General features: G+C 44.8%; 1 protein-coding gene across 1 annotated transcript in view; it reads right to left on the reverse strand.

Annotated features, from left to right (window-relative positions):
- The window catches only part of CALN1 (calneuron 1), a 92,496-nt gene that overhangs the window by 14,434 nt on the left and 52,767 nt on the right, over nucleotides 1-25,295 (reverse strand). The window lies entirely within an intron of this gene.

Here is a 25,295-nt window from a genome sequence, read left to right on the forward strand (position 1 = left end):
TTATGTTACCTTTATCCTGGAGTTACCCTGTGGATTTAGATCAAGCAGAGTTATTGTAGAGGATATATAGTGAAATATAGGACCCTGTTTGGGAACACAATGATACTTTTGGGGACCTCGCTTCCTTTGCTGCATAATGAAACCAGAGCAGGGAGGATCTTTCCCATCTTGCAGGGCACTTCCCTGCATGATTTGGGCCAAAACGACAATGTCTGCAAAGGCTATGGGATCTGAGAAGAGGTGCGGGGGGGGAAAAACCCCCCACTACCTCAAATGTAGTCAGTAAAAATATGTCATTTTTTTGGTAATCATGCTACAATCCTTGGGATTTCATTTTAACCTCTATTAATTCACACTGCGTTTGTTTTTATCTTTTAGCCTGTATTTAGAAACTGAAAGTTGTCATGACCTCAGGACTGGAACCTTCTCATTTGGAAGACATGTAATATTAAAAAAGCAATTTTTTTTTTTTTCACTGTGAAAAATTCACATAAGGCATGAGAAACTCATCTGTGCAGGTTAAAGTTATGATTTGTCAAACTGACATTTTCTAAGGAGAAGTAAAAAATTAAAAATTTAAAATGCCAGAAGTCATTGACATTATTAAAAGGGCCCAGGATCTGACAGAAAGACTGGACCCATCCAAAGATGGAACTGCCTGCACCAGTCTGCCCCAGTGGGGACCTGGGGGTCCCCAGCAGCTGCCCAGCCAAGGCACACAAAGAACCTATTTTTTGCTATTTTTTACAACCTCCCCCACAACTTGTAGAAACTGGAGTTCTGCTAAAGTCCATCACATTTGCCCTCCAAAGCTCACAGCTCGCATTATCACGCATCGGCTAAGAGCATCGATGACAATGAAGCTCCCCACTTGGCTTGTGGCTGTCACGGATCTTTCCTGGCAAGTCTAAAGCCCTGAAGAAAGTCAGCGAATATCTAATTCAGCTAGGGACAGAAACACATAGCAAAAACCCCTCTGCTTTTGCACTTTGGTTTAGAAATTCAAGGGCAGAGCATATGAAAAAATCAATGTTTGTGCACCAAGGCTCAGAAGGTATGAAGAAAGGGCGTAAGTGATTTTAATACTTTCTGATTTGTTTCTCTCTGTCACATTATGCTAGGATGTGGATCTGTCTTTTATTTTATTTGCATTTTGTAATTATTTTTATATAACATTTTGCTCTCCACATAATGACCATTGTTTGAAAACAAGATTAATTCAACTGAAAACTGTGAGGTAGAAAGTTCAGTTAAAGTCTGGACTAACTGCTAAGTTACTCTGTTGCTAGGAGTACATGAATTTTTTTTCCTTGCTATGGTAAAAACAAGGTGATCAATTCTGAAGTCCCCTCCAGCAACTCACTTGGCATTTGCTAGCTCCTGCCACCTACCAATACGCTAGAACAGAGAAGGAAGAAAATACAAATCAGCTGTCACTGCAAAAAAATAAAATTCAGGAAAGTAATTTTGATGCGTGACTCAGAGCAGCGGGTCTGCAACAAGGCGGGAGGCACAGAGCGCTCGCACCTCGAAACCAGGAAAAATGAGCATCTTTGCCGGTACCTGCTGCCAGGCTGCAGGAAAGCTCGGGAGGCCATGGGGAACAGCAGCAGCTGGGCTCTAGTGCCCATGGCACACAGCCTGGCACAGGAGGACACACACCAGGGTGTAGGTGAAATGCAGTAAGAGCAGCACATCTGGTGATACACTCATTTTTTGGGGACAAGGGATGATGCATTTTGGTGACTACTTTAAGAACTTCACATCAGACACCCTGCTTGTTTGGAGCCTACTGCGAACACAATGGAAACCCTCCCAGCAACCAACCTCTTCATCTTATGAGTGCTACACCAGGTCCCTGGGACAGGTCTTTACTCAGGTGGTACAGAGGACACATTCCTCAAAACAGAGGACATATCGGATGTAGCTGGTCCAGCGTATATTCCTTCGTTAGCTTGTCTGAACTGCTTAATCGTTAGACTTTTCCATGCTATATCACAATACATAAATGCCTTTGGATGCTTCAGGGTATCTTTTATGGCAGATCTGACCCTGAGTCTCTCAGCAGACAGTGAAGCAAAGGGGAGCTGAACAAGATAGTTGGAGGGCTGATGCAGACTCTCTCCAAAACCTAGGCTTGCTCCAGTCTCTGTGAACCCCCTGGGGTATTTGCTTTGTGCCTGCACCATGGTGTACAGCAATGTAAAGCAAAAAAATGGGCCTCAGCGATGGCTCCCCAGTACCAGCGGCAAGTGCTGATGGGGATTTGAGGACTGTCACTAATGGGTCAGGATGTTCAGCCAAATCCCAGCCTCGAGCTCCCCATCTCGCAACGTGCAATCATGGCACAGACATCATGGGGGAGAGAGGTCTGACCCAGGTCTGTGAGATCGGGCTGCTAATTGTACTTAAGTTATGCATGAATTTTAGAGAAATATTTAGCTCAGTGACACTGAAGGACTCTTCTCACACTAAAATAAACTGTCACATGATAGCTCAACTCCCTGATCCTGCAAACGGCGCTTTGCTGGAGCAGCTGCTGGAGCTGTGCTTGACGCACCCCGTGACTCAGCAAGCCCAGGGACAGGGCCTGGGTGGCAAATCATGGCCATGTTTCCAATCAAAGCCCAACATGGCTTTGTGAGTTACCAGAGCCCAAGCCCTATACCCAAATGTCCTTGTCAGCAGCTGGTCATGATGGGCTACTCTTCCAACGCTTCCCCAGGCACTGAGGAATGAGGCTGTTCAAGAAGATAGTGAAGCTTTGCTGCTGCATTTAAGTTCATCTTCACAGGTAGCCCAGGAATATGGCATATGATTGGCTGCAGCCCTGGTATGTGTGTTAGTCGGGCGGGTAAAACAAGACCACACTCTCCCGATGACATGCAGCTCTAGCTCTGACATCTCATGCTAAACCTTTTTTTTTTCCTACGTGCACTGAAACAAGGCAGTTTTCCTCAGTGCTCACTCTCCCCCTCAAGCCACAATGTGAAGATGACTTTTATCAGCAGTGAGCAATGCACGGCAATCAAAAAGAAGCTGATAATTTTGATGATACGGCGCAAGGAAAACACAATCCTGTTCCACCATGCTGGCAGTTACGCAGAAATATTTGGATAATTTGTTTTGGTTCAAAGCCATCTCTGACAGCATTAGGCGATTCGCTAAAAAAAGGAATGTTTCCACCTAGCAAAGGTGACATCAATTTTTCTTAAGTATACCATAAACAACCTAAAACACAGCAATCCACAAAAAAGACACAGGAAAAAAACACAGCCAGAAAAGCAGCAACCCTGTGCACTACACCAAAGGGCTGTGAGACACTGTCCTGCCCCAAGACACTTTCTGTAAGAACAATACATGTCTCACCCCTGAAGAGATCATCTTCACACCATAAGACACTTTTCTCTTGGGAAAAAAAAAAATCACTGTGCCTTTGAACAAGGCACATAAGAAGATGTGCAAACTTGCTGCAGATGAAAAAAATAACCCTGAACCCATTGCCTGAATATCCCTCATTGCCACACGTTACCTTAGATCAGGAACCACAGGGAAGACTGTTGAACAGATACAACCAAGGTTAAAAGAAGATGCTGTCTTGAAAGAAAAAAAAAAAAGATGTTCTCTGGGCTTTTTGCCATGCAGCTTTCAAGCACTGCTCAATCTCAGCAAAGTCTTCATCTGAAGCGAAGTTCCCGCTGGCTGATACATCTCACCCAGGGGCTGACCAGGAACAACAGGAAAATGTGGAAAATTCACCCAACTCCTCACCCACAACTGCTGATTTCCCAGGGACAGAGCCCCTGCCCGCTCCCTGCGCACCCCCATCCCTAAGAAACTTCATTTCTGAGAGAAATAGGTTTAGGAATTAAAATTCATAACTTCTGGCTATGGAGAATAAGCTTTACGACACTGCTTTGTCCTGACACCAGACCGTTCCCCTGGCAATAATTCCCCATTTCGCTTCATCCCATTAGACCAAGGACCTCACCTGTAGCCTCACTGAAGCCTCCTCTGCTCTCCAGGTGCCAATCCCCATTTTGACAGCAAATTATGAAACATATTAATACAATCAAGCTGTTTCCAACCTTGGAGTCATCAGCTCCTGTTTTGGCTCTGAAGAAGGGCATGCATCCTCAACAGCTTGATCAGGGTTTTTTTTTTTTCTAATGGAAAATGTCACTGATCCATGAAAACACTGTCTCCTTTCTAAACACTGATTTCATTAAAACTTCATTAATTGGAGGCCTAACAGTGAGAGGAAAGATGCAGCTGGTCTTTCTTTGCCTCCAACGTAAACCTGGCAGGCCGACTGATGAGCTGACTGCAGACACTCAGCTTGGGCAGGGAGCATGAAAAATGGCATCTACTTATTTGACTGATTTCATCCCTGGAAGAAAGGGTCTGTTCTGAGGGATACCAGCAACACCACAAGCTTTGGGGTGGCCTTTTGCCTAGAAGGGATCTTGGTTTCTTTAGTCCTTGAATCCAGTTTCTTTGCAAATGTTAGTTAATGTTTATTATTCGCCCAAGAGCCCAACAGCAGCATTATCATCCATTCCTGTCTGCTAGAGAAGTGCCTTCTTTTGCAAAAGAAAAAGCTAATAGACTTTTGCAACAGAAAAGGATAATAGAATAGAGAGACTGAAATCATTATTGTAACTCTCAGTGGCAGGAGGGACCAGGCTGCGGCTTGTAAAACAAGGAGGCCCTTTTGTCTTTCATGCAGTCCCAACTTGTGAATGTCTTTACAGCTCAATTTGCATAGGACAAAATGTCTGATCAAGTCCACTAGTCAAATGGGATTGCTGGTGTCTCCTGGGGTATTTGGGATCTTAACACATGCATGCTACAAACATGTATCTTTCTGCATGAGAGGAGTGGTTGAAGTTGTCCTAGGATTTATCTTGAACCTTGCTTGTCTTAATGAATACAAACTTTGCTGCATTATGTGCCCTGGCACAATAACCCTTTGGGGTTATTTGGTCAGCCCTAATGAAAGCCTCGCAGCGCTTAGGCTTTCTGCTGCAGCAGCTTTCTGCTGCTGACTGCAGAAGTGCCTTTTGGAAAAGGTCACACAGGTCCTGCTCCCTTCCTTGCCTGAGGTCAATCATCTTCAGCACCGGCTCCAGAAAGCCCTTTTCCCCCCTTTTTCCTCAGGACAGCCCATTATCAGGAGCTGCCTGAACTCTGGTAGCTGTGAAAAATGATGTCTGGTGGAGTCGCTTAACTGTAGAAAGGGATTTTTGGGTGGGGAGGGAGCTGCTGTCTGCTTGAGGAGGTGCACAGGAGTCCCTTTGCAGGAGAGGTCCCTGCGCAGAAAGGGTAAAATGCAGATTTTGTGGCTGAGGGTTGCATGCCAGCCACCTCTGGGAGCCTGGAGAAGTCCATCTGTCACATCAGGCCAAACAAAACATTTTTGCATTACCTGGAGCTGGTGTAGCCACAGTCAGCTCGGACTTCAATCAATATTGGGAGCTGTCTTGTGCAGTCCAGCAGCATGCTTAGGTTTCATTGTGCCCTTGGGCATAACATCTAAAAGCACGAGGGAATTTAATGGAACCTCACTCCCATCTGAACCTCTTTGTGTCACATTTCAAGTTTTTGCTTTTCCCGTCTCACGAAAAGATGCTTTAAAAGCTGGATTTCCCTGCAGGAACGCTGTGGTCCCTGGCTAGCTGTTCCAGCTGATTGACTCCCGTCAGCCTGTCATCTCTGGTGCTTTTCTTGGAGCGCTTCGTCTGTGTGATATTGCGTTGAAATACCTCAGGAGAGAGAAATTCATATCTGGCTAAATTTTTGTCTAGCTCATTTTTTGACCTTATTCTTTCCTCTTTGGCACAGCCACAGCAAGGTACAGGTGAAGCTGTGACTTACTGCCCTTGGGGTGTCCCTGCACTATGTGCTTTGTAGTCCTGCAGTAATTTCTTGGGCTACCTCATTCTTTGCTGCCCCGAAGCATTCATTTCACAACGTCTGATTTCAAGGAAAGTGTATGGAGAAAAACAAAAGGAAACGAACAATTGAAAATGTACTGAGTGCTGCTGCTCTTTGGTAGCTTGGTCCCCTATAGCTGTGCAGACCACCACCGGTGGCTGTTTAACTATTGATTAATCTGGCTGTCACTGGTGTATCCAGGCCTAAATATTTGCTCTCTACCTATGTCAAATGCACCTGGATTTTATCAGATAGGTGAGATAAGAAGACTCTCTCATATCTGTCTGTAGCTTAGGCATCAAAATGGTTCAGTTTTTCACTGATTTTTTTTTTTTTTCCAGTAAAAGGAAATGTGGCTTCTCCAGAAAAGTCTTCCTGCCTACACAGCTGCTTCCAAAGGCCACACTGGAGATTTTAGCTAATAATTCCAACAATAAGGTTACATTTTGGGCTGCATATTTGTCAACACCATCCCTCCTCTTTTTTTTTTTTTCCATGTGTGTTTTCTTTTTTTCTTTTTTTTTGCCATCATGGTTGATGGAATAAAATCTACGTATAAGTAGCATAAGTTCATAATAGGCTCCGCCGTCTTCCATATTAAACATTTTCTTTCCCCTGCACACTCTATTTGGAGAAGTTTGATGTTGTTGTTAATTCTTCAAGGGAAAAAGCTGGTAAGAGCTGCAGGGAAGTGAGTTCAGCTGAAGCCATCTCCCCGTGAGCTTCCTGTTGCCGAGTCACTGAGCTCAAAGACAAGCTGAGCCCAAAGGCAACTGCATGGCCTATTGCTCTGTGGGCGTGTATGTATATACATATACGTCATAACTGAATATAGTAAAGGCAGGCATTGTAAAATATAATTTTAAGTAGTTTCCAGTATTCATGCATAATTCTCAAATTATGTTGGGAAGAGAACACTTATTAGAGTTGATAAGTCAACATAATATGCAGTAAGAAGGAATAAAACCCAATTTCTAATTTATACATGATGTCAACTAATAAAGGAATGGGTATAAATGAGATGGTCAAGATCTAGGAGAGCAAAGAGGAATCTGCTTCTCTCAGAGCCTGGAAACAGCCAAAGCAAAGTACCCTGGAAAAGACAGGAAAGAGCATCCCCAGGAAGAGGTGTTACTGTTAGCTGGTCTTTATGAGTGTTAATGAAGACTTCCTAAAATTAACAAGGGCATGGGGAGTCCTGAGGATTTTATAAAAATTCCGGGACTAGCCCCTGCCAGGCCATGTGAATTTGACATGCCTCCACCAAGAAAATGTTACCACTTCTTAGATCAGCCCTGCTAACAGCTTAGATAAATTTCCTTGAGTTAATTGCTTTTTAATAGTTTGTTGTGTGAGTGCTAGCTAATTATAAGTCACATGGCTTTGTGAAAACATATTTGAAATAATCCCACAGGTGATAAATGGTTTTTAGGAATAAAGGAATTCTTAGCAGAGTGTGGTTTTCTGAGTGTTCTGGTGATCTAAAATCCCACTTCCAGCAACATCACAGAAGCAGACCATTATGTTGCCATTAGACATAAAGAAATAATTCATCATGCATTAGTTATCCAGATAGCTTTGGCCTTTCTGTTGGTTGCTGTGTTCTGATTTAAAAGTAATCCAACCGTTTATGCTGTTGGCTGATTTCCTTTGTTTCTTAATTCTTGCACGTTACTCTCAAACTCCATCATTTGAGTCCATTACAGGAGACAGTGAAAGTGGTTGTGATCCCAGACTGGACTATTCCCACAGAGACGGAGAACTGGAGGAACTGCAAAATGGGACTGTACGTGGTGAAACAAAGATGCATAAAGCTGCTTTCCAAAAACACAACAGTCGGTCCAGCTTCAGGTCATGTTGAATGAGGCAATAGTCCCTTCACATGCTCACCAAAACAGGGATGTACAAGTAGCAAACCCAAATGAATAAAAGATTTCTTTCAAACCCTCCATGCAGCCCACCATTCTGTCCAAATCATGTTGCCTGGAAATTTTCTTTGCTTCCTTTTCCCTTGGATGTACTGAATCACAGCCTACCAGGTGCTCTGTTAGAACCAAAGCCCCAGGATCCGGGAGGACCCATTGCCTTCACTGCCAGAAGACCCCAGGCAGTTCTTGGTGGCCCAACGGCATGGGTGCTCCCAGATCTGGCTCCAACTTGTGCACCCCTCCGCTGCCTGCTCTCTTCCCAAGCTTTGGCGTTTACTCAGATGCGTTGAGCGTGAACTGCTTTCTCCCTGGATGCGATGTGAATCAAACAAGTGACATCTGGCACATGTTTTCAACAGAACTTTAAGCAACTCCCATTTTTATGTTTGTTAAATCATATTCATGCTGCTAAGATGCTGGTGACTCAGATCATAGCAAGGTCCTTGAAAGCTTTTCATATGAGCCAGGTAATGGTCTTTCTTGTTCCACTCTACACATGTACATGCTTATGTGGTGTTACATACATCACAACTTCACTCCTGAAGAGCTGCTGGAAGAAGGGGGACCTTCTCACGGGCACATGACTGGTCTGTAATACATTTCTTATTTCCTTTTATGAGTTGCCAGTTCAAAAAAGTGAAGAGAGAGAGAAAAGGGAGGAGTCTGGACAATACAAAATTCAGTCGTCTTGAGTTTAATTAGAAATGCTTCAGGCTCTTCAAAGGGCTCCAGCTGCAGTAACAAAGCAGCCAATACTGAGGAAACTTCTGCCAAGTTGCAACTGGTTGTCACCTGTTTGAGCAGTGCTGCATAGCCGCCTCTGCGCTGGGGAGCCAGGTCTACTGTCACCTGAAACTTTTCAGCTGAAGCATTCTCATTGTGCCTGCAAACCCCTAGCTCAAATCAATAAATACAGCGAGAAGCATTAAGGAGCTAGACTAGACTAGACTGAAAGATTTCTTATTTGGAAAAGACAGAGCTTTCTCTGTCTTCAAGGGACCAAGAAGAAGATGCGAGGTCATTGTGGTCATCTCCAAATGAGGCTAGTGCCTGTTTTCTCATTAGTCCTCTCAGAGCTTGAGAGCTTTAGTTTAAGCAAACACAGTCCTCAATGTAGACTTCAAAAAGAAAAAAAAATAGATTTTGGATTTGAGTACTTCAGGGTCACCTACAGATCTGTGCTCTGAATTGTAGTTCCTGTTCTACAAACAACAGCTCTTGGCACTAGCTTTTCATGTTAGCTTTATTGCCAGTAGAAGGAGCCATCACCAATCTGTTCAGCTGTAAGAATGGCTGTTGGCTGTGAAATGTGTGATTTGCAGTCTGCAGATGAAATTCAGCTTTGCAGCCTTTTCTTTTACTCACTGGGCAGAGCTACACATTACTGTAGAAAACAGCACAAGAGGAATCAGGACTGTGCTTGTCTGTGTTGCTTTGCTAGAGGTATGAGATCCCAGTGGGGAACTGATGGATGGTTACCAAAGTTTCCCAGGCTCCTGAGCACCACAGGCTTGCCATCCACTGGGAAATACCAACAGAACATAGGAGATCATCCAACAGGCTAATGCAGAGTCATCTCCAGGGGCTGTCGGCTGGCTCAGCACATGGATGCAGTCCACGTGTAGCAGTGCTGGGGCTGGTGCTGTCGTTCCTTAGGAGTCTGTCACCAGCGGCAATCACAGCAACCACAACGGGCAGTAAATCCTTCCCTCCCACCCTTAATGATATCCCATTTCTTCATTTCACTTCAGCCTTGGCAGAGACTTGTTTCAGATCAGTGGTCTGTGGCGATTAGCCAGGAAGATACAGACTTTGCTAAATTATAGAACAAAAGGAAAGGCATAAGTAATCCCCAGACATCACTAGTCTCATTTGTAATTTGTGGAATAAAAATAAAAAGTGACTGCTTAAATTGGAGTTTTCTGTTGACTCTGTGAGGATGAATTAGTATTTTACCCAATATTTAGATGCTAATGGTGCAATCCATTGCTCCAGTGCCATTCCAGGTCAATGGCGGGGTTTAGAGGTCTACAAGAAGTAAATTCCTTATGAAATATTGAATACTGAAAGGTGAAGTAGATGAAGTGTTGGAAATGGTGACCGTCTTCCTTTCCCTTCTCTGTAACTTCTCCCATCCTACCATCTCCCTTCCGAGATGCAGTGGAGCAGAACCCCATGACATCCAAGATGTAAACACACCACTGATTCACACCGGCATAACCAAGAATAGCCTTTCATGTAAATGTGCTATTTAAGACACGTGCTATTTTGACAGGCCAAGAAGCTGAGTCTTGACTTTGAAAGCACATGTGGATTTCATTGAGATCTCTTCAGTACTCTACGCTACACTTTAAATTTTACCTGAATCCAGGAACTGTTGAGCCAAGTGTACATTTTGGAGAACTGTGCCCTTTTCCTGCTGAGAGGAGTGAAAAGCATCTTAACGGTTGCTGTAAATTACTTATGTTGCTGACAATTAACAGGAAAACCTGACACCACCTGCTCCTTTTTCTCTAATTATCCATAGAAATTTAGATCATTTGCCTCCCATGAATGGATAATACTGATCATTGATGTGAACTCATCACCTTGTCACATTGCATTATTTTGTACAAGAATCTAGCCTGAGCCATCACTTTGGTCAAAAAATCTCAAAGTTTATGGGATTCCACAACAACTCCACTTTGAAAATGTACTATTTAATACTTCTGACTCAAAGTCAAATTTTCCCACTGAAAACGAAAGGAGGAAACCAGCTTGTTTGTCAAAGTTTCATTTTGGCAGTGTACCTCTTCAGTCAGCCAGGGGCAACACCTCGACATAAGATTTAGTTACTAACTCAAATTCAGTGCTGTAGGCCTCAAATTCCCTAAATATACCACATTAGGCTGCAATCACACTTGCATCTGAACTGCCAGCTGTTTTGTTGCTGAGTTTGACTGGACTGGAAATAGGCAAAAACAAAATAGGAGTGGATTGTAAAATGATTTTTTTGTCGGGCATTATGAAAGTGGAAAATGGATATTATATATACAAAAGCCAAACATAAAATCATGAAATCAGGACTGAATGCTTGGCTAATAAGTTGATTTTGCATTTTCAGTATGTCTGCAAGAAGATAACGGTGCGGGTTTGGGAGGGGGTTTTTTTTACAAATTTTATTATTATCTGAGACTGCTTCCCTGCTTGGCAGTCCTTCTGAGAACTACTTACTTCATACAGAACTCCACACACACAAAAAAAAATGAACCAAAGATAGAGGAAATCTCAGCCAAAGCAGCAGGATAAAGCACCCAAACAGCAAAGCTAAACAGCTAAATACTTTTCAATGAGGACTGGAGGAGGATGGAGCACGTCTTCCTGTGTATGGAGGCTCTGGCCAAGGCTAAGGTAGGCACTACAGTAGAAAGAAAACCACTTGCCTGCATTGTTTTGTTTATCTGAAATTATTTTACACACATTACAGCAACGTATTGATCTCTGCAGGGCTGGCTTTAAGCTAAATCCAAGACACAGTGCTTACCCTCAAGAGCAAGAAGAGAGGGGAACAGAATCAAAACTGCAAATGCCAAACATTTATTTTTCCCCAGCAACCAATGTTTCCTGGTAAAATGACAGATTGGAAGAAGGAATACTCTCTGGGTGTTTCACTGGGAGCAAGGCAAGGTGGCAAATCCCTCCTCTGCCTCCTAGAAAACGGGCAAATACTGGCATTGTGCCTTCTGGTCACGGCAAAGGTTTGGCCCAGAAATTGCCGGAGCATGGAAGCGGCAGAAGCTGCTAGTGTTGGTGCGTGCAAAAAAACACTAACAGTTGTTCCTTTTTATGTCATCACTTCTGATGACTTCAAAATGATGGCTTTTAACACCCTTCGCTGTACACAGTGCTGTTGAGATGTACAGCCAAAGGGTTTACTCAGGACAACTTGCTCTTTAACAGGCAAGACCACAGCATCTATTCACAGCGTACATAACCTGTGATGCTCTGTAACACTGCTAGAAGAGGTTGTTAATAAAATAAATGTATACACACACACATACTTACAATCATTTCCAATTATCCACTCCACAGGCAACTTGGAACAATACATGGGGAGTGGGTGCCCCGTTCCTCTCTGTTCCTAGAGGCTATAATCTCCAATTTTATTAGGATGAGATTTTTGCTCTGAAGTATTTTAGATGCAATTAAAAAAACAGATGGGGAAGGAAGATGCACATGGCCAGCATTAAAACCACACTGTCTGTGCTAAAAGCCCTTGATGCAAGAAAAACTGATAAGCACGAGAACGCTTTGGGACAGCAGCAGCTCAGTGGGAAGGAATGCAGACGGGTTGAGGAATGCCGGCAGGGGTGAGGGACTGGGAAAAAACAGGATTTCCTGGGCTTGACTCAACACACTGGTCCGGAGCTTTGGGAAATGACCCTCTCCGCAGGAAGGTGTTTGCTTGTGATGCTGCCAGAGCAGTGACAGCTTGGGTTATGTGCCAGAGACGTGCCAGCTACTTTGCTGAGATCTTCCTTGGGGCTAAATCTGCCCGACCTCTGCAAGTCTGAGAGGTGATGAACTAGTGTAAGTAGTTGCCCATGAGAATCTTCCCTCTGATGCACACCAAAGCGCTCAGTCTTTCGAACACTCCTGAGGCTGACGAGCACGGGCTTCTTGAGTCTCTAGCAGATGGCATTTCAGCAAGGTTATGACAGGAGATTTTGAGCGATCACCAAGCACATGACCTCATTCATTAGCCATTTCCATCACAAGGCCATCACTTATATTTCCACTGCCTGCTGAGGCTGCAGCCTGTCGTCCCTCCTCTGCAATCCTGGCTGTCCCAGGAGGTTGGGGCAATAACCCCCACGTCCCTCAGCATCTCAAACCTGCTCAGATCTTATGTGGTCTGTTTTCAGGAACTGTGAAAACTGAAGTGTCTATCAAAACCAGGAATCACGTTAATTTAATTAAAAATTTATCTCACCAATCCGATCATATCCTGAAAACAACTGCAAGTTCTGCTTGTGTGATAAGATTAGTTCCTGGGATTTCAGAAATCATGCTCCCTCGATACCTTATTACACACTGAGATAGTGCTCCAGGAGATGTTAAACTCCTGCTTGCTGCATAGACATAAAGAATTAAAACGTGCAGCACTTGGACTTATTCCCCAAGTAGCCAAGGGACAAATGGAATGAGGGAAATCAGAGAAATTAGTGCAGTTACAAGAAATGTGCCCATGTACAGGCTCTGCCACAGAGGTCCTATGGACCACACAGGAAAGGGTGCTTAAAATGGATCCCCAAGCCCATTTTGACCAGAAAAAAAAGGGGTGTTTCTGTCTATCGTATGATGTATTAAAGCAAGAGAGAGGAAGTTTGAATCCCACTGCCATGGCCGGCTGCAAAACCCAGGGTGGTCAAGTGCTGTGAGCCTTTGCAATCTGTGCAGAGGGAAGGGCACCATCTCTGCAGAGCTCCTCGTGGACAATGAGGAGAAGACATTAAAAGATTGCTAATTAAAACCATTAACTGATTTACTTTTCCCCTGAGCTGCATGGAAATAACTTTCCAAAGCAACAGCCCAAGCTTCTGCTTTTGCACTGCTGTATTTTAGCAATTACAGTGAAGAAGCAGGCAATCTTAGCGCGATGTAGCACGGGCCTTTCATCTAGCAGCAGAGCTAATTACTGAGACAGCATCTGCTCGTGGGATTATGTTACATGATGGGTGTCTCGCAGACCGATTTCTGATGGACGGGTGTGCACCCTGATGCAGCCTTTTGTCGGCTTACAGGTGCCCATGGGGATGATCTGGCTTTCCAAATGTGGCCCCATCACCTCTTAAAATTGTGCCTACCCTTGGGCAAGGGTCGTTACCCATTGCTACAGACTGAAAACCAGATTTTCTAAGTCAAAACACAGGAAACACTTTCAGCTTAGGTACTTTACCCCATTCCAAAGAGAAGAGAGACTTATGAATCACTGAGTTTATCATATTGAAAGAATGTGGCCTTTTTATTGTCAGTGATATTTTAAGTCAGATCTGAAAGTCTCTAAATGTCTTGTTCATACAAAAAGCGAATGAGACTTCATCATCCAGCCACCCACGATGACCCACAGACTGAGATATAATATTACTGCTTCTTCAAATTCAATTGAATTGTCATTATACCCAAAAGATCCTCCAATTCTGTAAATATAATGCAATTGACTTAAAACACCTTGACAGCAAATGCCCTCAATCTTTGCAATTGTGGAGTATTTTCAATCATCAACTCAATTAACGTGTCTTTTATCATTACGATCCAGCAATTCAGGAGATCCTGAAATCCGATTCCAGACATTAAGGCATGAGCCCATCTCCAGTATTAGGGCTTTCCACTTCCAACTTCCATTTTAGTAATAGTTTGCTTCAAATTTATGGATTTATTTGTGTTTTGTCCTGTTTCCTATTAGCTATATCTTCTTTCTGCTCTTTACTTCGACATTATTAACAAGAAATTTTTCCATCTCTGTAACAAAGAGAGGCTTTGACCTCTAGCTGCAGGTTTTCAGATGCAAACATCAAGAATTAAAGTTCTCATAATCAAGTATTTTATTTATCCCCAGCTACAGAAAAGTCTTCTCAACTGACTTCCATATCTCATTTTCTTTGGCATTCATTATTTTGAATGTGATTACTACACTTGCTTGGGTTTTGTATTTAAACAGAGCATCAAGTTATTTCAAACGAGCTCTCTTCACATCCACTGGGACAACAGCAGGACCTGCTGACAAAGAGGGACTCGCCGGAGCTGTGTCCTGCCTCCTCTGGATTTGTTATTAACCAGCACCATTTAACACCTCACTGCTCGGGTGGTTATAAATCACATTGCTCCATAATGCAGCCCTTGGAGTTAAGGGGTGCATCTTCTTCCTGTGACTAACCCAGAGGGAATATGGCCAAAGCTGCAGCCCTGGATGGAGTCAGGAGGCACCAAAGAGGCTCTTGTGCATCCATGCACCCTGCAAAACTTAGGGAAACATTTGCACACAGCATCCAACAAATAAAATCACCCCCAGTGTTTTCCAGGTTATTATCAGAAATTTGCATTTTCATTTCAAGCGGAGAACATAACCCCCTAGGCCACTAGGTCAGCACCTTAGCAGGGCTCCTTCATGAGCTCTGGAGCTGCCTACCTGCCTGCAGTACAGCTGTACCTGCCAAGCATTTGCAAACAAAAATCAATTGCTGCATCCCAGCTGAGGGGAATTGGCCATGTGCAAATGAGAACAAAAGAAAAAGCCTTCAAGGCTGAAGGCTGTTGACTGCCATGTACCAGCGGTATTTACTGCACTGTTACAGTCAGACCCAACTCCTGGTCAGATTTGCCACAAATCACCACTTTATATTTGCTGTAACCAAAGAGGGCCAGGAAAGCTCTAATTTACTTCTGAACAAGCCTCGGTGAAGCTGTGAAGGAGGACAGGGATGGCAGCCTTTGGGGCTCTGAGTATGCCAAATGTCACAGGAGTTTCAGCACGAGTAGATGACACAGATCGATGCAAACAGCAGCTACTCCAGACCATCCCACTGCCTGTGCAGTGCTGGAAAGCTTTGCTAGTAACACGGGAGCCCGTATAGTCCTCTGGAATCCTGTGCCCAAACCTGGCCTTGGACAGTATTTCCCACCCTTTGCTTTCCTGCAGGACCCCTACCACTGCATTTCCCACCCCCTGCTCAAAGCTTGAGCAGGTTGCCCAGGACTGTGTCCATTCAGGCTTGGAATATCTCCAAGGACAGAGACTCCAACAACACAATAATTTCTAAAAATCACCCTAGAAAGCAAAGAGTAGGAGCAGTGCTCATCAAGGCAGGTCTCGCTGAAGTCAGCGGGAATGCCGTACAAATTAGCCATGTTTTGTAGGACCAACCCATGGACCTTTATATTAATTATCAGTAACAGGGGAAAACCAAAAGCAAACACGCACTCAGGGGCTGCTCAGGAGTCATTGGCCAGACCCTGTGCAAAAGCAGTCTGCAACCACAAGCTTTAAGAGTAAATCATGCTATTAGCACACAAGGGTGTTGAATTATTGTCTCTGTGGGGCTGAACTGCACTAATTCCCTTTTCTCCTCTCCTTCAGGTGAGTAGCTTTTCAATGTTAAAAAAGCGTTTTAACACAGACCCTCTCTACACATACGTATACTGTCATACAGCTGTCTGTGATGAGGTATGTTAAGGTATTGGTACATCTCCTCCTGTCTCCCTCTTTTTATTGAAGGAATTAAGATAATTAAGTGTCTGAGACTTGACGTGATGAAAACTGTACCACTCTCTGGTCCAAAAGCATCATCAGCATAACTGTGTTCTACCAGCACAGAAAAACCACAAACCACTGCCCTGATGGGATAAAAGTAAAGGGCATGTTAGGCAAGGGCTATGCTGCACACCGTGATGGAGAGAGGTGATCGGCTGGTCATGGGAGCATCTCAACCCCGCTGCGTGACCGGAGGTACCCACTCCACGGCAAGGAAAGCACAACGAGCGAGGTGAGAACGGCAGGGGCATGGCCTGCAGCACCACGCCAGCAGCCACGGAGGGGAGATCACGCACAGCAACGTCAGAGCCATGAAGGGCAAACTGCTGACATGACCAGAAAGAATAACAACAGGGAATGACAAAAGGCTACACAAAGGCTTAATTGTGACTCCATTACCCATTCAGTTCTCTAACACCCGCTCTGGGGTGCATTAAAACCAGCCAAGAACTGGAAAAGCATCTGCTGCTGGCCGTGTTGCGGCAGGCAAGGCAGCGATGCTCCCTGCCTTCGGCTGACTCCGGGCCCTTGGCATGGTGGCATCTCTGAGACATCAGAGCCTGAGTGTCTACTCGAAGGCAGTGCCTAACAATTGTGACCTGATTTCATCAAAGGACTCTAAGCCCAGGACTTAATTTTGCAGGTGTTCAATTAACTGGATGGAGATTTAATTCTAGGAGCAATTTAGATGTGTATCAAATGGCACATGCAAGACAGGCCTGGAGGTTTTGAAATAGCCAGAGCCCTGAAATAATAATGCAAACAATCCTATGGAGGTTTAGTCACAGACACTGTCTTGTAATAAGGTCTATAAAGACCTTGTGTGATTAACAACTGGGATGTTTCTGCATGTCGTGGAAGAGACACATTCAGAGAAGGAAAGTTAGAAGCGGTCTCCTCAGTGAAGACTATACTTGCTTCATGTTCAAAGAAGGAGTATATTTTAAAGGAAGATACCACATTCACCAGAAATTCCTGAGATGCAATAAACTACACACCACAGGATTTCTGAAATCGTCAATACCCATTGCAATTAAAATTTTAACATCATCTGTATTTCTTTGGTGTCCCTGGATGCACGACTATGATTGATAGACCACTTTCAGTATGTTTCTTCCCACAGATTCCATGTTTTGTCTGCTATAAAACAAATTATTCATACCTTCCTTTCCCATCTGCTTCTACGTGCATGTACAGCACGTACTCGTGCTGTCGTGATGTCAGCAGTAATGTGTCTGATCCTGGGGCACTTTGTTGGGGATGATAAGTGAAGTCAGCACCGATTATCAAACACGGAAAGAGCCGGGGTGGAAGTGGAGAGAGAGGATTAGATTTTTTTTCTGGTGAATTTTAATGGACTTTAATCAGCCACTCCACGTTGATTACCATAAACCTTTTGAGTCTATGTTTCGTATGCAAGTATGCATGACGGTGATTGATACGGGTTTTTAACTCACCTAATTTAATTCCTGTACAGCAATCAACAGTCAGCTGTCTTCAAAGCAATCAGACCGGCCCGTGCCGGGAGGTGAGAAAAGCTCGGCAGGGCTTGAGGGTCTCCCAACCCTTCCCCTGCCCCTGTTCCCAGGGCTGGCACTGCTCCTTCCCTGGACCCTGCTGTGGCAGAGCCCTCCTTGTCCTTGGCCATAGCCAGGAATGACATTAGTGACAACTGTCACAGAGAGAGGGGCTGTCAGAAAAGCAAGACGCAGGCTGTCAGAGGAGTGATTATTCTTCAATATATGGATCATAATCAACTTTACCCCATGGGAACCCAGAGAGATTTGTAGGAAGTTTGTAGAGAGAACAATTCACCACTACAACAGAAAAAAATGCACTCAAAAAAATAGTAGTGCTGCAAGATTTGCAAGTATCTGCCACCAGTTGTAGAGATACCTGCCCTAAATCAGGTGCATTTCTACTGGCTTGGTAGCCAGACAGGCAATGTGTAGCAACCAAAAAGCTATGGCCAACAGTTAGACATGATAAATTACTATGAGTTTAAAAAAATGGAAAAACCCACATCAAATATGTTTAAGTCATTTTCGTTTTGCCAGGTCCTAAATGGATCCATTTTCCGTTACAAATGTTATAATAGAAAACCCATTTGATTTGTTAGCTGAAAAACATGCTCCAGATAAATAAGAATGCCATGTTACTTGTGAGTAAAAACCATATAAAAACACGATGATAAAAAATAGGCACATATTCAGTAAAAATAATGCAGAAATTCTGGGAATAATGGCAATTTCAAAGAGTCTTTGATGAAAGTCTCACTTGGGAAAAAACAAAGGGTAATTTTTCAATAAAATTGGATTCACTAAAACATTTTGATTATCTCTAATCAGCAGCATAACTATTCTCTAAGGTATTACACAGCTATCCTAAACAAAAACACCATTTCAATAGGGGAGGAAGGAGCACAGTACAAATAGGCAAGAGTCAGCTCTTCCCTTCGTTCCCAAGATCCCAATCTTGAAAGATTTATGCCGGCATTTCTCTGCCTGCGCTGTTATGTCTGGCATGAATCAAGAAGATGCAAAGCTGAGCACAAATTTAAATCATCTCAGCAAGCTCAGAGCAAGCCCCAAAAGTTTGACCCCGGATACCCGGCACACATCCCCTTCCAGCCCATAAGGCTGCTTTGGGCTGATATTTTGGACTGATCCATTCTCCAGCCCTGTCCCACATGAGTTTGCTTGTTCCCTGTTCACCTATTTTAAAGCCTCTAGTCTGAGGCACATGCAGCACTAAACTGGTGCTTTTTTTTCCTAAATCAAGTGCTTAAATGGGACTGAAGTGAGCTCCATCCTACCTAGGAAGAAAGAGGAAGCCAAGCAAATCTACAGATGAGGCAGAAGAAGGCAAAGCCTCAGCTGGCTCCGGACACACCAGGACCGGAGTTCAGATCCCTCTCCACCTGCCTGGACATACCATCATCATAGTGGTTACTTCTTGTTCTCTTAAATGTTTTACAAAGTTAACAAAACAACAAAAATCATGGGGAAAAGCGTTCTCTTTCTGCAGCACTCCAGTGCATGCCTTTCCTGAGCAGAACCAGCAACTCCAGGAGGATTTCATCATCATTTGATTCTACGATTATAATATATTCCACTTCTGCTCTGAAACTGCCCTTGGGATTCAAGTACTTTTGAATGTCAGCAGGAAAAAGAGATACAGTCTACTGAAGGCTATTTGAATAACTACAAGAGCATTTCTGAGCAGGTAGTTCAGTAGAGTTTTCACGCCAGTCCATAATAAAGATGTGGCAGTAGAAAAATGCAAGGATGGGGCTGGTATGTAGCAAGAAGCAGCTAGTATTGGGGAAAGGATATATTTTAACCTAATGTACTGGCTAATTTTGTGAAAACATGTGCCTGCATACCAACTGGCCATAAAATAAGCATTAATATTAGCTCAGTTGTCTCTTAATACAAACGACACAAGTGCTGGAAGCCGAGGTTCATGGGTTTATCTTCACAGGGGATCACAGTTCCTGAAAGCCCTGAAATCTGGCACCTGCATCCAGCCTGTCTGCTTTGCGACACCTCTTTTCAGATTCTGCTCCCCTAAAAAGCATCAACTTATTTCATTTTTCTTTTCGTTGCTCTGTCATTTCCAAAAGTTCAAAGGAATTGGAGCTTCGTGCATGCGGCGGGGGGAGCTGACCACCAACCCCAAGCATCACCCGGTACCCTGAACTGCAAAACTAACTCTCTTCCTTCACAGAAGTCAACTTGAGATGGTTCTTTGAAATGCTGAAACAGCAGCACCTGAAATCCTGAAATCAAGGGGTATTTGCAGCAGAGCAGCTCACTACCAGCAAGCAATCGTGGCACAAGATGTAAAATGGCCTATCTCCTATCTTGGGGTTTAGCAATATCCCACACGCATACAGAGGGGCCGCACCAGCCGAGGAGGAGGAGGAGGAGGAGGGTGAGGAGGGGAGGCCATGTACACCCCATACTTGGCTGGCCCTGCCGCGAGAGGAAAGCTGTTATTTCGGCCATGCCACAGTCTGTGGTGGGGAGTGGGGTTTGGACCTGTTACCATGTGAAGTTGCACACAGAGACACAAACACTTTCTCCACAGCTCCGGCTAGGCTAATTTGCCATCATCAAATTAACTCCTCTGCAGAGACAAGAGGAGAAAACTCACATAAAGGGATAAATTGCATCAGGTTTATCTACTGGACTTCATAAAGGAATATTTCTCTCTAAGCAAAACCATCTTTGTAGAGAGCCAAGCGTCACTGGAGGCACACACCACTCGCACGCCTCGCTGGCAGCGTGGCTCCGAATCCTCATCCCCAGCCCCTGACTTCCCTCCCACACCATCACCCGCCACAGCTTCTCCGTACCCTGCCCTGTGCCACTGAGGTTCCCACACATTTTCTCCTTCATTTCACTCTATTAAAGCACTAATTGATTGACCAGACCATGAGAGCCCATATTTCTCCCCCAGGACGCTGTTGCATTTGCAGTGACAACTGCAAACAAGATTACGGATGGGCGGTTTTGCACAGCAAATCATTAAAGCATCAGCAGTCGTGCTGGGAGGACGAAACCACTGTGTCCCATCCCAGCCACGAACCTCTGCTATCGCTCATTCACAGCCAGCTCTGAGCCCCTCCTTCACCTCCCTAAGCCCCTCCCCAGCCACCAATATTGCACAGCTGGATGTGGCCCTTGCTCTATCCTTCCTGCATCCAGGGAGCAAAACGCCCTTTGGTGCACTCTGCTGAGCTCGGTGGTTCAGGAGCATGGGGGTTTCTGCTGTCTCTGGCCTGTCCCTGGCTACCCCTCCTTCCTTGCATAGGGGTGCCATGGGATCTAGCTTTGGCTGTACCTACTCATCCACCGAAGATCATAAAACCCAGTGTATTCCTCCTCGTGAGCAAAGGTATTTGGAAGCCTGGTGAGACAAAAAATGTTTTTCCAAGCCCAGAAAACACGAGCAGTTGCTGAGCTGCTCTGTTTGCAGGACCTGCTTCCCCAGTTCTCCGACTGCCCCCTCCAAAACTGCAGAGACATCTCTACGGCAAAAAAATGAGAACCCTGAGCAGCATCTCCCCAGTCTGAAGCACCACGTTGGTATTCTGGTCTTCCCTGCAAAGCAGCCTTATTTATCGCAAACCAACCAGCCACCTTCTAAACACCAGTGAATTATTCCGGGCGATATCTAACGCAGTGAACGGGCACCATGTCTGAGCAGATGATCCAGTGCTGTTCCCTCATGCAAGACAAAGCTTCCAGATATCCTTGCACAGTCAATGCATTAGTGCTGGCTGAATGCTGACCTCTGCAGCTTCCACGTGCATACAGTAAAGAGAGAGGGAAAAAAATAACGGGCAGCGTTTTGCCTCTCAAATGGTCACCATACAAAGTACTGACTTTTCGAAACAATCCCATCAGTGCTGCTGGGTACAGAATTCATTCTGCATCCGATGCAGATGCAGCCCTGTTGTTTAAACTTTCAAACCTGTTCTGACTTCAAAAAGCATTCTAGCCAAGACAGAGAGGTTTATTTTAATTAAAACCCTATAATCCAAGATGATTATTACTTCTGTTCTTTTTTGCTTACCCCCATGGACTGGAGATCCACTACACTACGTCCTGTGTGAACTATTTAACACTTGTGCCTGAAAGATCTTTGCACTTAGAAACAATCTGGGCAGAAATTGTAAATGAATATGAAATCCCATTTTCTCCCCTCTCTTTTCATCCCTCTCTCTGGCTCAGAATGGCAGGGCACAGTGGACAGATTTGGAGTCTGTTTGCTAAAAAAAGGAGCTAATATTTACCCGTAGGGACGTTTGTGTTTTCTGTAATGCTCTTGATCTAAATCGCTTTACAGACCTGAATGGCCCTGCATTGGAAATGCCTCAAAACTCACTCGTACAAAACACAGCCCTCGGTGCGTAACTGGAACCAGACTCATACTCCCTGGCCTCTGGAAAAACAAATGCACATGCCTGAAAATTGGTCAAATAGCATCTCTCTGACCATGCAACAGCTACCACATCACTGCAAAACCACTGTTGGACACACTAAAGAAAACCAGCTTCAGGACAATAAGTGTGAGCACCAGCAGGAGCAGCAGAAGGTGGGCAGAGGAAGGCGAGTGATGGGTAGCCACTTTTTAAAAAATACAGAGGGAAGGGGGGCAGACACCCTGTGAGAGACCATGGGAGGTCCAACACCCCTGCACAGGGCCAGGCTCACCTCCTCCCACTAGCTTCCAAACCAGAGTTCAACAGGTACTCCCAAAATCTCATCTGTGCTCTTTTTTTCTTTATATTTTTGTTTTGAATAAATACACCCCCTGTGGAAGCAGCCAAAGGGCATGTTTGCATCGTTGCTGCAAGCTTGCCATGGCAGGTCTGCCCCAAACCAGGGAGAATGGGGCTTCATCGGGTGCTTCCAGCCTTCATCTCCTTCTGACCATGATCCTGCACACTGAGGACTGGCTAATGGCTACCTGACAGCTGTGTATTTAAGAAAAAATATTAAAGGCAGTTTAAGACTGTCTTCAAAATGTAAAACAGTTAAAGATGTCTGTGGATGGGTACGTGTTACTTCCATTTCCACACAGTTGGCATGAGGATGAGAAAACTGTTTTGAAACAGAGCAGGAGGCACCCAGGGATGTTCTCTGCAAAGCAGTGCTTGGTGTGTGCTGCATCTCACTTGGGAAAGACAGACTTTCTGAGATAGAGGAGAGTCCATGTTTCCTCAGCTCTCCTGATATCATTGGTCTATATTGACTCGGCCTGAAATAGTATTTGCAGGGATGATTTTTCCCGCCCCCTAAATACCTTCTGACTCGGCTGAGGGACTGCGGAGAGCTGTTCTAACTGGAGCAGAACTGATCATCGCTACCTGAGAAAGTAAGAGTCAGCCGCCTTAAACACACACTGATATGACTCAATTGAAAACCCACATGGGAAATCAAGGATGGAAAATACCTCTGTGTGTCTCTAACACCTGCCAACATTCAGGTCTCAGCTGAATCCTGCTTCTCCTGGGCTGCCCATCGCTCTGTAGGCAACACATACGACAGGAGGGATGCCACAGCATAGAAAGCTGGACCCTAGGCAAAAATACCCTGAGAGCCAAAACCATGACAGTTGGAGGGAAGCTCTTTGGGTGGAAGAGGGGGAGGCCCTTTCTGGATGTCAACATGGATTTTCTTTCCCCCTGGGACTGATACAAAAGCCTCTTCAAGACACTTTTTACTGCCTGCAGCATTGAGGTGAGGCTTCCTGGTAGCATTGCCCAGCCAGCTGACACCAAGGCAGAGCTGTCCCTTCTTGTCCCACCCTTGCTGCCCTTGTCACCTAGCACCAGTCACAACTACAGGCTTCTGGGCACCACCCCTCCTTAAAATCATTCCCTGGGGATGACTGCAGGGGTGAAGTGCTCTATCATTATTTCTATTTTAGGGACATGGTTTAGTGGTGGACTTCGTAGTGTTAGGTTAATGGTTGGACTTGATGATCTTAAAGGGTCTTTCCAACCAAATGATTCCATGATTCTATGATTCTATCAGCAACCCAAACTCATCACCCCCTCCCTGCCATTCCTTTCCAACAGATGTGAAAATTGGACATCAGAGGGATATGGGAAACACAGCCAGGCTCCAGTTCCAAAAAGGGCTTTGTTTCAAATCAGACGTAATCTCACAGGAGATAATGCAGATGCATAAATGCTTTGCTTAAAGATGAGGTGACATGGCCCTGCAGAAGGCTTGGGTAAAGCCAGGTAGGAATGGGCAAAAGAAATCTGTTCCTTGAATGGCACTTCCCTACATGGTTTTGTCCTTGCTTTTTCTATAGGAATAAGCAGGAAAATTAATGTATTCTTCATGAGCTCTCCTAACCCAGGAGAAATGAAATGTGAGACGAAGCCTTCTCTTCAAGGGCTTTGAAATCCAGGAAAGTGCTGTGAAGAGAGATGTATTTTTACTCTTACAAGTAAAAGACCATAAACTCTTTTTTCCAAGGCCCTCGAGCACTTGTGCAATTCAGACAAAGCTTCACTGCCTGTGGACAACCCCCAGGGCTGTCCCTTCCCACTGTGGGGCTGGTTATCTGAAGTCTCTGCGCTCTTTTCACTCATCCCACCACAGTCTTGGGGGGCACAAGGACCATGGTTCCCGCTGCATGAAAGGCCAAGGCGAAAGCTGAGTCCAGGAGTCCTGCTGCTCTAAAACCAGAGCACACGTCCTCCCTTCCTTGCTTCCTTTGAGCAAAGCCACTGCAGGCATTTACATGGGCTGAAGGGTCACTAAATGGCAGCGGGTTAACCTGAGAGATGAATTTTAGGGAGGGCTCCAGACTTCCCTGCTTCCCCATCAAACAGGTCAGCTCATGAACTTGATTTTCCCAATGGGTATTTTTGCTTCTTGAACTGCTCCAGTGAGGCCATTCTCACTAGGGGGATCTGGAAGGCAGCAATGGCTCAGTGAGACAGGATGGTGTTTCCTCCTCTCCCTGTTGCTCATGTGCTGGGATGAGGTTTGCAAGGCTCAATGGAGGCAATAAAACATTTGTGACTGCCACAGTCCTGCCCTTCATGGTGTGAGTTCAGCTCCCGCATCCCCTCCAGGTACGTTACAAACCACTGTGGCTTCACCAACGCCAAACTCTTCCTTTGATGACTAAATATGAGAATCCAGACCAGGATTTCCAGGGTTATTTCTATCACATGCCAGGAGGCCAGAAACAACATTTTAAGAGACTTCTAAAAGACTTTTACAAAACTCCACCCAATTAAGTCTGGACAATGCTGGAAGGTAGTAAAAGAAGACAGAAATGCTTATATCGATGTTTGACTCTTGATTCACATAAACTTGGTAACAGCCGAAGTTTATTAGCAAGCAAAGGCTGTTGGATGATCAATGAAATGGGCAGTAATCTCACAGGAAGCCACGCATTTTATCCATTGGCAAGAAATGTGCAGCACTGTGTTTTGGGAGATTTTGAATCCCCACCATAAGAGCCTGGACTGTCCTTGATTTCCAGGAAGGTCTAATGCTGTTTAAAATCACATTACGTGAGAGACATAAGGCAGCTCTCGCTGTCAAACCTGCCTCCCCTCTGATGCCCGAAACCAGCAGGACCAAACCACCCCAGGGCAG

The sequence above is a fragment of the Nyctibius grandis genome, chromosome 18 (genome assembly GCF_013368605.1).
Source record: "Nyctibius grandis isolate bNycGra1 chromosome 18, bNycGra1.pri, whole genome shotgun sequence".
NCBI lineage: Eukaryota > Metazoa > Chordata > Aves > Nyctibiiformes > Nyctibiidae > Nyctibius > Nyctibius grandis.